Source organism: Bufo gargarizans, chromosome 3 (assembly GCF_014858855.1).
Source record: "Bufo gargarizans isolate SCDJY-AF-19 chromosome 3, ASM1485885v1, whole genome shotgun sequence".
Classification (NCBI taxonomy): Eukaryota; Metazoa; Chordata; class Amphibia; order Anura; family Bufonidae; genus Bufo; species Bufo gargarizans.
The window spans coordinates 197,419,402-197,433,633 of NC_058082.1; positions in this window are offsets into that span (position 1 = coordinate 197,419,402).

A 14,232-nucleotide genomic window follows, 5' to 3' on the forward strand; every position below is an offset into this window, starting at 1 on the left:
TTTTTTGTTCTGGGTTTAAATACAATTCCCAATTTAACAATTTCATAATTTAGTGGTTTCTGCTATATCAGAGCTATTTGAAATCTATCCCTAAAAGGGTATATAATATTCAAGGTGCACATTGGGTCATTCAGAATAACTTCACACACACCCGCTACTGTGTATTTCCAAGTCTAATTCTGTCACTAAACCCATACCTGTCACCCAGCGCCTAAATACTAGGCCTCAAATTTATATCCTGCTAAATCTCTCGTTAACGCTGTCCTGTTGTGGCTGGGAAAGTTATTTAGTGTCCGTCAAAGCACATTTTTTGTTCTGGGTTGAAATACAATTCCAAATTTAGCAATTTCATAATTTAGTGGTTTCTGCTATATCAGAGCTATTTGAAATCTATCCCTAAAAGGGTATATAATATTCAAGGTGCACATAGGGTCATTCAGAATAACTTCACACACACGCTTCTGTGCATTTCCAAGTCTAATTCTGTCACTAAATCCATACCGGTCACCCAGCGCCTAAATACTAGGCCTCAAATTTATATCCCGCTGAATTTGAATACAATACATTGGGCCAAATAATATATTTGTTGTTGTGGTGAACCATAACAATGAGAAAAACATCTAGTAAGGGACGCGGACGTGGACATGGTCGTGGTGGTGTTAGTGGACCCTCTGGTGCTGGGAGAGGACGTGGCCGTTCTGCCACATCCACACGTCCTAGTGTACCAACTACCTCAGGTCCCAGTAGCCGCCAGAATTTACAGCGATATATGGTGGGGCCCAATGCCGTTCTAAGGATGGTAAGGCCTGAGCAGGTACAGGCATTAGTCAATTGGGTGGCCGACAGTGGATCCAGCACGTTCACATTATCTCCCACCCAGTCTTCTGCAGAAAGCGCACAGATGGCGCCTGAAAACCAACCCCATCAGTCTGTCACATCACCCCCATGCATACCAGGGAAACTGTCTCAGCCTCAAGTTATGCAGCAGTCTCTTATGCTGTTTGAAGACTCCGCTGGCAGGGTTTCCCAAGGGCATCCACCTAGCCCTTCCCCAGCGGTGAAAGACATAGAATGCACTGACGCACAACCACTTATGTTTCCTGATGATGAGGACATGGGAATACCACCTCAGCATGTCTCTGATGATGACGAAACACAGGTGCCAACTGCTGCGTCTTTCTGCAGTGTGCAGACTGAACAGGAGGTCAGGGATCAAGACTGGGTGGAAGACGATGCAGGGGACGATGAGGTCCTAGACCCCACATGGAATGAAGGTCGTGCCACTGACTTTCACAGTTCGGAGGAAGAGGCAGTGGTGAGACCGAGCCAACAGCGTAGCAAAAGAGGGAGCAGTGGGCAAAAGCAGAACACCCGCCGCCAAGAGACTCCGCCAGATACGTGGACCAGTAAGCACGGCCAGGGACGCTATATCTCCCTAACTGCACACTGGGTAAATGTAGTGGCAGCTGGGCCCCAGGCGGAGAGCTGTTTGGCGCACGTCCTTCCGCCGCCAAGGATCGCAGGGCAACATTCTTTGCCTCCTGTTGCCACCTCCTCCTTCTCGGCTTCCTCCTCCTCTTCTTCCACCTGCTCATCCAGTCAGCCACACACCTTCACCACCAACTTCAGCACAGCCCGGGGTAAACGTCAGCAGGCCATTCTGAAACTCATATGTTTGGGGGACAGGCCCCACACCGCACAGGAGTTGTGGCGGGGTATAGAACAACAGACCGACGAGTGGTTGCTGCCGGTGAGCCTCAAGCCCGGCCTGGTGGTGTGTGATAATGGGCGAAATCTCGTTGCAGCTCTGGGACTAGCCAATTTGACGCACATCCCTTGCTTGGCGCATGTGCTGAATTTGGTGGTGCAGAAGTTCATTCACAACTACCCCGACATGTCAGAGCTGCTGCATAAAGTGCGGGCCGTCTGTTCGCGCTTCCGGCGTTCACATCCTGCTGCTGCTCGCCTGTCTGCGCTACAGCGTAACTTCGGCCTTCCCGCTCACCGCCTCATATGCGACGTGCCCACCAGGTGGAACTCCACCTTGCACATGCTGGACAGACTGTGCGAGCAGCAGCAGGCCATAGTGGAGTTTCAGCTGCAGCACGCACGGGTCAGTCGCACTACAGAACAGCACCACTTCACCACCAATGACTGGGCCTCCATGCGAGACCTGTGTGCCCTGTTGCGCTGTTTCGAGTACTCCACCAACATGGCCAGTGGCGATGACACCGTTATCAGCGTTACAATACCACTTCTATGTCTCCTTGAGAAAACACTTAGGGCGATGATGGAAGAGGAGGTGGCCCAGGAGGAGGAGGAGGAGGAGGAGGAAGAGGGGTCATTTTTAGCACTTTCAGGCCAGTCTCTTCGAAGTGACTCAGAGGGAGGTTTTTGGCAACAGCAGAGGCCAGGTACAAATGTGGCCAGCCAGGGCCCACTACTGGAGGACGAGGAGGACGAGGATGAGGAGGAGGTGGAGGAGGATGAGGATGAAGCATGGTCACAGCGGGGTGGCACCCAACGCAGCTCGGGTCCATCACTGGTGCGTGGCTGGGGGGAAAGGCAGGACGATGACGATACGCCTCCCACAGAGGACAGCTTGTCCTTATCCCTGGGCAGCCTGGCACACATGAGCGACTACATGCTGCAGTGCCTGCGCAACGACAGCAGAGTTGCCCACATTTTAACCTGTGCGGACTACTGGGTTGCCACCCTGCTGGATCCACGCTACAAAGACAATGTGCCCACCTTACTTCCTGCACTGGAGCGTGATAGGAAGATGCGCGAGTACAAGCGCACGTTGGTAGACGCGCTACTGAGAGCATTCCCAAATGTCACAGGGGAACAAGTGGAAGCCCAAGGCCAAGGCAGAGGAGGAGCAAGAGGTCGCCAAGGCAGCTGTGTCACGGCCAGCTCCTCTGAGGGCAGGGTTAGCATGGCAGAGATGTGGAAAACTTTTGTCAACACGCCACAGCTAACTGCACCACCACCTGATACGCAACGTGTTAGCAGGAGGCAACATTTCACTAACATGGTGGAACAGTACGTGTGCACACCCCTCCACGTACTGACTGATGGTTCGGCCCCATTCAACTTCTGGGTCTCTAAATTGTCCACGTGGCCAGAGCTAGCCTTTTATGCCTTGGAGGTGCTGGCCTGCCCGGCAGCCAGCGTTTTGTCTGAACGTGTATTCAGCACGGCAGGGGGCGTCATTACAGACAAACGCAGCCGCCTGTCTACAGCCAATGTGGACAAGCTGACGTTCATAAAAATGAACCAGGCATGGATCCCACAGGACCTGTCCGTCCCTTGTCCAGATTAGACATTAACTACCTCCCCATAACCATATATTATTGGACTCCAGGGCACTTCCTCATTCAATCCTATTTTTATTTTCATTTTACCATTATATTGCGATGCTACCCAAAGTTGAATGAACCTCTCCTCTGCCTGTGTGCTAGGCCTAAATATATGCCAATGGACTGTTGCAGTGGTGGCTGACATGAAGCCTGATTCTCTGCTATGACATGCAGACTAATTCTCTGCTGACATGAAGCCAGATTGTCTGTTACGGGACCTCCCTCCTCTGCCTGGGTGCTGGGCCTAAATTTATGACAATGGACTGTTGCAGTGGTGGCTGACGTGAAGCCTCATTCTCTGCTATGACATGCAGACTGATTCTCTGCTGACATGAAGCCAGATTGTCTGTTACGGGACCTCTCTCCTCTGCCTGTGTGCTAGGCCTAAATATATGCCAATGGACTGTTGCAGTGGTGGCTGACGTGAAGCCTGATTCTCTGCTATGACATGCAGACTGATTCTCTGCTGACATGAAGCCAGATCCTCTGTTACGGGACCTCTCTCCTCTGCCTGTGTGTGTGCTGGGCCTAAATATATGCCAATGGACTGTTGCAGTGGTGGCTGACGTGAAGCCTCATTCTCTGCTATGACATGCAGACTAATTCTCTGCTGACATGAAGACAGATTCTCTGTTACGGGACCTCCCTCCTCTGCCTGGGTGCTGGGCCTAAATATATGCCAATGGACTGTTGCAGTGGTGGGTGACGTGAAGCCTCATTCTCTGCTATGACATGCAGACTAATTCTCTGCTGACATGAAGCCAGATTGTCTGTTACGGGACCTCTCTCCTCTGCCTGTGTGTGTGCTGGGCCTAAATATATGCCAATGGACTGTTGCAGTGGTGGCTGACGTGAAGCCTCATTCTCTGCTATGACATGCAGACTAATTCTCTGCTGACATGAAGACAGATTCTCTGTTACGGGACCTCTCTCCTCTGCCTGTGTGTGTGCTGGGCCTAAATATATGCCAATGGACTGTTGCAGTGGTGGCTGACGTGAAGCCTCATTCTCTGCTATGACATGCAGACTAATTCTCTGCTGACATGAAGACAGATTCTCTGTTACGGGACATCCCTCCTCTGCCTGGGTGCTGGGCCTAAATATATGCCAATGGACTGTTGCAGTGGTGGGTGACGTGAAGCCTGATTCTCTGCTATGACATGCAGACTAATTCTCTGCTGACATGAAGACAGATTCTCTGTTACGGGACCTCTCTCCTCTGCCTGTGTGTGTGCTGGGCCTAAATATATGCCAATGGACTGTTGCAGTGGTGGCTGACGTGAAGCCTCATTCTCTGCTATGACATGCAGACTAATTCTCTGCTGACATGAAGACAGATTCTCTGTTACGGGACCTCCCTCCTCTGCCTGGGTGCTGGGCCTAAATATATGCCAATGGACTGTTGCAGTGGTGGCTGACGTGAAGCCTCATTCTCTGCTATGACATGCAGACTGATTCTCTGCTGACATGAAGCCAGATCGTCTGTTACGGGACCTCTCTGCTCTGCCTGTGTGCTAGGCCTAAATATATGCCAATGGACTGTTGCAGTGGTGGGTGACGTGAAGCCTCATTCTCTGCTATGACATGCAGACTGATTCTCTGCTGTCATGAAGCCAGATTGTCTGTTACGGGACCTCTCTGCTCTGCCTGTGTGCTAGGCCTAAATATATGCCAATGGACTGTTGCAGTGGTGGGTGACGTGAAGCCTCATTCTCTGCTATGACATGCAGACTAATTCTCTGCTGACATGAAGACAGATTCTCTGTTACGGGACCTCCCTCCTCTGCCTGGGTGCTGGGCCTAAATATATGCCAATGGACTGTTGCAGTGGTGGGTGACGTGAAGCCTCATTCTCTGCTATGACATGCAGACTAATTCTCTGCTGACATGAAGCCAGATTGTCTGTTACGGGACCTCTCTCCTCTGCCTGTGTGTGTGCTGGGCCTAAATATATGCCAATGGACTGTTGCAGTGGTGGCTGACGTGAAGCCTCATTCTCTGCTATGACATGCAGACTAATTCTCTGCTGACATGAAGACAGATTCTCTGTTACGGGACCTCCCTCCTCTGCCTGGGTGCTGGGCCTAAATATATGCCAATGGACTGTTGCAGTGGTGGGTGACGTGAAGCCTGATTCTCTGCTATGACATGCAGACTAATTCTCTGCTGACATGAAGACAGATTCTCTGTTACGGGACCTCTCTCCTCTGCCTGTGTGTGTGCTGGGCCTAAATATATGCCAATGGACTGTTGCAGTGGTGGCTGACGTGAAGCCTCATTCTCTGCTATGACATGCAGACTAATTCTCTGCTGACATGAAGCCAGATTGTCTGTTACGGGACCTCTCTCCTCTGCCTGGGTGCTGGGCCTAAATTTATGACAATGGACTGTTGCAGTGGTGGCTGACGTGAAGCCTCATTCTCTGCTATGACATGCAGACTGATTCTCTGCTGACATGAAGCCAGATCCTCTGTTACGGGACCTCTCTCCTCTGCCTGTGTGTGTGCTGGGCCTAAATATATGCCAATGGACTGTTGCAGTGGTGGCTGACGTGAAGCCTCATTCTCTGCTATGACATGCAGACTGATTCTCTGCTGACATGAAGCCAGATTCTCTGTTACGGGACCTCTCTCCTCTGCCTGTGTGTGTGCTGGGCCTAAATATATGCCAATGGACTGTTGCAGTGGTGGCTGACGTGAAGCCTCATTCTCTGCTATGACATGCAGACTAATTCTCTGCTGACATGAAGACAGATTCTCTGTTACGGGACCTCCCTCCTCTGCCTGGGTGCTGGGCCTAAATATATGCCAATGGACTGTTGCAGTGGTGGCTGACGTGAAGCCTCATTCTCTGCTATGACATGCAGACTAATTCTCTGCTGACATGAAGACAGATTCTCTGTTACGGGACCTCTCTCCTCTGCCTGGGTGCCGGGGCCTAAATATCTGAGAATGGACTGTTCCAGTGGTGGGTGACGGGAAGCCAGATTCTCTGCTATGGAACCTCTCTCCAATTGATTTTGGTTAATTTTTATTTATTTAATTTTTAATTTAATTCATTTCCCTATCCACATTTGTTTGCAGGGGATTTACCTACATGTTGCTGCCTTTTGCAGCCCTCTAGCTCTTTCCTGGGCTGTTTTACAGCCTTTTTAGTGCCGAAAAGTTCGGGTCCCCATTGACTTCAATGGGGTTCGGGTTCGGGACGAAGTTCGGATCGGGTTCGGATCCCGAACCCGAACATTTCCGGGATGTTCGGCCGAACTTCTCGAACCCGAACATCCAGGTGTTCGCTCAACTCTATTCATAACCCAACTTTCTCTGTCTCTCTACACCTCCTCCTCTATTCACTTGACTCTCACAGGAAGACTCCTGCCTGGTGTCGGGGGATAAGGTGTATAGTTGTGTGTCATCAGCACAGAGATGGTACAGGAAACCAAATCTTCTGATGGTCTGTCCAATTGGGTCTGTGTAGAGAGAGAAGAAGAGAGGGCCTAGGACTAACCTCTGAGGAACCCCAACATCTAAAAGGGAGAGATTAAAAAGTGGAGCCAGCGAATGATACACTGAAAGAGCGTACAGAGATATGGGAAGAAAACCAGGATAGTGCAGTGTCCTTAAGGCCTCATGCACACGACAGTATTTTTTCACGGTCCGCAAAAACGGGGTCCGTAGGGCCGTGATCCGTTACAGTTTTTTCGTCCGTGGGTCTTCCTTGATTTTTGGAGGATCCACGGACATGAAAAAATAGTTGTTTTGGTGTCCGCCTGGCCGTGCGGAGCCAAACGGATCCGTCCTGAATTACAATGCAAGTCAATGGGGACGGATCCGTTTGACGTTGACACAATATGGTGCCATTTCAAACGGATCCGTCCCCATTGACTTTCAATGTAAAGTCTGGAGTCCCTTTTATACCATCGGATCGGAGTTTTCTCCAATCCGATGGTATATTTTAACTTGAAGCGTCCCCATCACCATGGGAAGGCCTCTATGTTAGAATATACTGTCGGATATGAGCTACTTCGTGAAACTCAGATCCGACAGTATATTGTAACACAGAGGCGTTCCCATGGTGATGGGGACGCTTCTAGTTAGAATACACTACAAACTTTGTACAAGACTGCCCCCTGCTGCCTGGCAGCACCCGATCTCTTACAGGGGGATATGATAGCACAATTAACCCCTTCAGGTGTGGCACCTAAAGGGGTTAATTGTTATATAATATTCCCCTGTAAGAGATCACAGCTGCCAGGCAGCAGGGGGCAGACCCCCCCCTCCCCAGTTTGAATATCGTTGGTGGCACAGTGTGCGCCCCCCATCGGGCCCCCCCTCCCTCCCTCTATTGTAATAAATCGTTGGTGGCACAGTGTGCGCCCACCATCGCCCCCCCTCCCTCCCTCTATTGTAATAAATCGTTGGTGGCACAGTGTGCGCCCACCATCGGCCCCCCCCTCCCTCTATAGCAGTAACAACATTGGTGGCAGTGTGCGGCCTCCCATTCCCCCCCCATCATTGGTGGCAGCGGAGTTTCGATCGGAGTCCCAGTTTAATCGCTGGGGCTCCGATCGGTAACCATGGCAACCAGGACGCTACTGCAGTCCTGGTTGCCATGGTTACTTAGCAATAGTACAATAGTAGAAGACTCATAGTTACCTGCTTGCTGCTGCGATGTCTGTGTTCGGCCAGGAGCTCCACCTACTGGTAAGTGAAAGGTCTGTGCGGCGCATTGCTAAAGAACTGTCACTTACCAGTAGGAGGAGCTCCCGGCCATTCACAGACATCGCAGCAGCAAGCAGGTAAGTATGAATCTTCTACTGTTGTACTATTGCTAAGTAACCATGACAACCAGGGCTGCAGTAGCTTCCTGGTTGCCATGGTTACCGATCGGAGCCCCAGCGATTAAACTGGGACTCCGATCGGAACTCCGCTGCCACCAATGATGGGGGGGGGGAAATGGGAGGCCGCACACTGCCACCAATGTTACTGCTATAGAGGGAGGGGGGGGCGATGGTGGGCGCACACTGTGCCACCAACGATTTATTACAATAGAGGGAGGGAGGGGGGGCAATGGTGGGCGCACACTGTGCCACCAACGATTTATTACAATAGAGGGAGGGAGGGGGGGCCCGATGGGGGGTGCACACTGTGCCACCAACGATATTCAAACTGGGGAGGGGTGTCTGCCCCCTGCTGCCTGGCAGCTGTGATCTCTTACAGGGGAATATTATATAACAATTAACCCCTTTAGGTGCCGCACCTGAAGGGGTTAATTGTGCTATCATATCCCCCTGTAAGAGAACGGGTGCTGCCAGGCAGCAGGGGGCAGTCTTGTACAAAGTTTGTAGTGTATTCTAACTAGAAGCGCCCCCATTACCATGGGAACGCTTCTGTGTTAGAATATACTGTCGGATATTAGTTTTCACGAAGTGAAAACTTAGATCTGAAAAAGCTTTTATGCAGACGGATCTTCGGATCCGTCTGTATGAAAGCAACCTACGGCCACGGATCACGGACACGGATGCCAATCTTGTGTACATCCGTGTTCTTTCACGGACCCATTGACTTGAATGGGTCCGTGAACCGCTGTCCGTCCAAAAAATAGGACAGGTCCTATTTTTTTGACAGACAGGATACACGGATCACGGCCTCGGCTGCAAAACGGTGCATTTCCCGATTCTTCCACGGACCCATTGAAAGTCAATAGGTCCGCGAAAAAAAACGGAAAACGGCACAACGGCCACGGATGCACACAACGGTCGTGTGCATGAGGCCTTAGGCTGATAGAATGGGGCATCCTGAGTAGGAGATGGTGGGCTACAGTGTCATAAGTGCAGAAAGGTCAAGGAGAATAAGCAGAGAGTAGTCACCATTGCATTTTGATGTCAGGAGGTTATTTGTCACTTTGGTGAGGGCAGTTTCGGTTAAATGTATGTTGCGGAAACCAGATTGTAATAGATTAAGGAGAGAGTGAGCAGAGAGATAGTGGATGAGGCAAGAGTAGATCAAACGCTCCAGAAGTTTTAGAGATGAAGGGAAGATTGGAGACTGGTCTGTAGTTAGTTGTGCTGGAAGGGTCAAGAGATGTTTTTTTTAATAATGGAGTAATGATAGAGTGTTTGAAATAAGAGAGGAAGATATCAGAAGAGAGAGAGTGTTAAGTTTTTTGTTAGGTGAGTGGTGACAGCAGGAGAGAGAGACTGGAGTAGGTGTCATGGAATAGGCTCAGAAATGCATGTGCTAGGACAAGGAGAAGAGAGGAGCCTAGAGACTTCTTCTTCCGTGACTGGGTCAAAGGTGGACAGTGAGCCAGAGGAGATGTGAGGGGGGAAGAGGATCAATAACACTCAGTGGCTGGGAGCTGATTTCATGCCAGATGTTTTCTATTTTCTCTGTGAAGTAGGCGGTCAGTTCTTCAGCAGAGAAGACTGTGATAGGTGCCTGAACTTTAGGACTGAGAAGGGAGTGGAAAGTGTCAAAAAAAAAATTGGGTACTGTGCAGACTAACCAATCGGATCGAGGCAGTGAAAAAATGCCGGTTTCAGACTCTGATCTGCGCTCTGCAGATCAGAGCCTGAAATCAGTGTCCTCGTGCCCCCCCGATCTGTGCAGCCCCCCTCGATCTGCGCCCCATCTTGTCTCCACAGTGCCCACAGTGCCCCTCCTTGAGTCGGCCCCCTCCCCGCCCCATACATTCCTCCTGCTGCCCACCTCCCTCAATGCTGGCCGTGACACCCTCCACCGCCTTCCAGCGCTGCCCCCCGCTCAGTCCCCCTGCTGTGTTTGATGGCGGCGGCTCCATTCCTGAGCCGCCGCCATCATCAGAGTGTCTGCTCTATGCTGACACTCTGCTGTAACCCCATAGATGCCGCGGCAGTGGCATCCATGGGGTTAATAGAGGGAGTGGCCTCCCTCTCTCCACCATCGGGGCTGCTGCGCTGCGATGGCAGCCCCCGATGGTTGCCATTGCAACCGGACGCTTTGCAAAAGCGTCCGCTGTTGCCACCTACAGGGCATCTGATTGTATTACAAAGTATAGTACAGCCATCAGCCCCACTGGATCTTCAAGATCCAAGAGGGACTTGATAAAAAAAAAAAATTTGAAAAAAATTAAAAGTCAAAATAAATAAATAAATAAAAATGTAAAACAACAAAAATAAATAGCCTTTTCCTATAAAAAATAAAAAAACTACACATATTAGGTATCACCGCGTCCCTAACGACCGTGTCTATAAAGATATCACATGATAGACCCTGTCCGATAAACACCATAAAATTTTTTAAAACAATGTGTAAAAAAAGCCATTTTTGTCACCTTAATCACAAAAAGTGCAACAGCAAGCGATCAGAAAGGCGTATGACCCCCCAAAATAGTACCAATCAAACCGTCACCTAATCCCTCAAAAAATGATACCCTATTTAAGACAATCGCCCAAAAAATAAAAAAGCTATGGCTCTCAGACTGTGGAGACACTAAAACATCATTTTTTTGGTTTCAGAAATGCTATTATTGTGTAAAACTTAAATAAATAAGAAAAAGTATACATATTAGGTATTGCCATGTCCGTAACGATCTGCTCTATAAAACTGTCACATGACCTAACCCCTCAGATAAAAGCTATAAAAATTGTTTCACAACAGCCAATTTTTTGGTCACCTTGCCCCATAAAGTGTAATAATGAATGATCAAAAAATCCTATGTACCCAAAAATGGTACCAATAAAAACCTCAACTCTTTCTGCAAAAAACGAGCCCCTGCACAAGACGATCTGCAGAAAAATAAAAAACATATGGCGTTCAGAAAATGGACACACAAAAACATAATTTCTTTTTCAAAATTGCTTTATTATGTAAAACTGTAACAAACAAACAAAGAAAGTAGACATATTTGATATCATTGCGTTCGTAACAACCTGTTCTATGAAAATAGCACATGATCTACCCTGTCAGATGAATCTTGTAAAAAACAAACAAACAGCCATTTTTCAGTTACCTTGCCTCACAAAAAACTTAATATAGAGCAATTAAAAATCATATGTACCCCAAAATAGTACCAATAAAACTGGCACCTCATCCCCTAGTTTCCAAAATAGGGTCACTTTTTGGGAGTTTCTACTGTACTGGTGCATCAGGGGGGCTTTAAATGGGAGATGACATTTAAAGCCTGTTTAGCAAAATCTGCCTTCCAAAAACCATATGGCATTCCTTTTCTTCTGCGCCCTGCCGCGCACCCTTACATCAGTTTACGACCACATGTGGGGTGTTTCTGTAAACCGCAGAATCTGGGTAATAAATGTTGAGTTTTGTTTGGCTGTTAACCCTCAATGTGTTAAAGAAAAAAATGTAATAAAATGGAAAATTGCCAAAAAAGTGAAATTTATAAATTTCATCTCCATTTTCCTTTAATTCTTGTGGAACACCTAAAGGGTTAACAAAGTTTGTAAAATCAGTTTTGAGTAACTTGAGGGGTGTCGTTTCTACAATGGGGTCATTTATGGTTGGTTTCCACTATGTAAGCCTCACAAAGTGACTTCAGACCTGAACTGGTCCTTAAAAAGTTGGATTTGGAAATTTCTTTAAAAATTTTAAGAATTGCTTCTAAACTTCTAAGCCTTCTAACGTCCTAAAAAAAAAAGAAGACATTTCCAAAATGATGCCAACATAAAGTAGACATATTGGAAATGTTAAAGGGGTTATCCCATCATAATGAACACTGTTAAATCTGTTAATGATTTGACAGTGATCATTTTTGTAAATATACTTTATTAACAAATTCCCACCGATTAGGATAAAATTCACCCCCACTTACCTTATTGTTATGACTCGGTCTCCCCTGATTACGACCACCGCTCTTCTCCAAAATCCCGATGGTCGCGCTTGCCCAGAAGACTCCTTCTTTTCTCCCGGCCGGTCCACTCGCTGTCCTGAACACGCACGCTGCCGCGCATGCGCGACGGTGACTTCTTCCCGGCCAGAATAGTACAGAGCTGCGTACAAGTCACCATTGCGCATGCTCGGCGGCGTGTGCGTTCAGTCATTTAAATTTTGAAAATTGTGAATTTGGGATTTTTTCATAAATAAAGGTGAAATATATTGACTCACATTTATGACTATCATGAAGTACAATGTGTCACGAGCAAACAATCTCAGAATGGCTTGTATAAATAAAAGTGTTCCAAAGCTATTACCACATAAAGTGACGCATGTCAGATTTGTAAATTATGACCTGGACACTGGGGCATCAATGACCCTTGGTCATGAAAGGGTTAAGAGCTTTAGTAAGAAATAAGTTGTGAATGAAGGGGAGCTTGTTACAGACAGACTCTGGATTCCAGAGTGTACAGTAAAAAGAGGGAATAGAAGGTGGACAACGAATGCTGATGAGGTTAGCAGGGTTCCTATGTGAGATGGGGAGGGGCTGACATTGGAGCAGGGTGGGCCGGGGTTAGGAGAGATATCCCCTGAGATAAGAAGTAAAAGTAAAGAGACAAAGAACAAATCGTTGTAGGATTTGTGAGAGAGCTTATTGTGCTGCATCCTGGGACATGGTGGGTTCAGATGATTAAATAAGGTGAATAAAGCATGAGAGCTGTACATTGGCAAGTGAAAGAGAGAGGGGCAGATGTGGATAGAGAGTAAAGGAGGAGGAAGAGTGCAATGAATATGGAGGTAAAAAGCACATGAGAAAAGGGACATCTAGATAAGGCACATAGTTAAAGGGCTTCTGTCACCCCACTAAAGTCATTTTTTTTTTTGGGCTAGTTACATTCCTTATAGTGCGATATATGAAAATACTTACTTTCATTCGGCCGTTTCTTAAGAAAACGAAGTTTTATAATATGCAAATCAGGTCTCTACCAGCAAGTAGGGCGTCTACTTGCTGGTAGCCGCCGCAAAAAAACGCCCCCTCGTCGTGTTGATTGACCTGGCCAGCCGCGATCTCCTCCTCCGGCCGGCCCTGTCAGCATTTTAAAAATCGCGCGCCTCTGTTCATTCGGCGCAGGCGCTCTGAGATGAGGAGGCTCGTCTCCTCAGAACTCCCTCAGTGCGCCTGCGCCGATGACGTCTTCTCTTTCGGTGATGTCAGACACCCTACTTGCTGGTAGAGACCTGATTTGCATGTTATAAAACTTTGTTTTCTTAAGAAACGGCCGAATGAAAGTAAGTAACAACATTATATTCTCATATATCGCACTATAAGGAATGTAACTAGCCCAAAAAAAAATAATGACTTTAGTGGGGTGACAGAAGCCCTTTAAGGAAGAGTGTGAACATGTGTAGTACTGTTGACCTACCCGTCTCCTGCCCTGTCTATCTGCCCTGCTTAACTGCATGACACTTAGCAATGAAGACATTTTGTGGTACATGACCCATGCAAGCTCCCCACACCTGTGCACCCCTTAAGACTGTGTATGAATGGGACTTTGGGTAGTCAGCCGGTTTAGGCTAATTAACAAGCTGATCTGCACACCAGAAGTGGAGGAGCTAATTGAAGTTAATCTGTTACATTACTGATACAGTTACTGTACACTATGGCTAACAGACAGTTGCCTGGCCCCTCCAAAGGAATGGGCAGTGGCGAAAATGTTGCCGTAGCCGGCTCAAGTAGCAGCAGAAAAAGGGTGTGTGGTCATCCAGCAGTTTGACCAGCAATCCAGCTGTACTGGAATGGTTAATTCAACCAGATACACACAGCCAGGAATCGGTGGGTCCGTCTGACACCTCGGTTAGTTTGCATGGCCCAGGAAGTGCCTTCGGTGCCCTCTCCTGTCCTGAACCTGCGTTTGTTACTCCTTCTGCATTCAGTGGTAGAGGGAAAATGTCTTACTCAGCAGTGTGGGAATTTTTCACTAAGTTGCTAGGGGGCGATAATG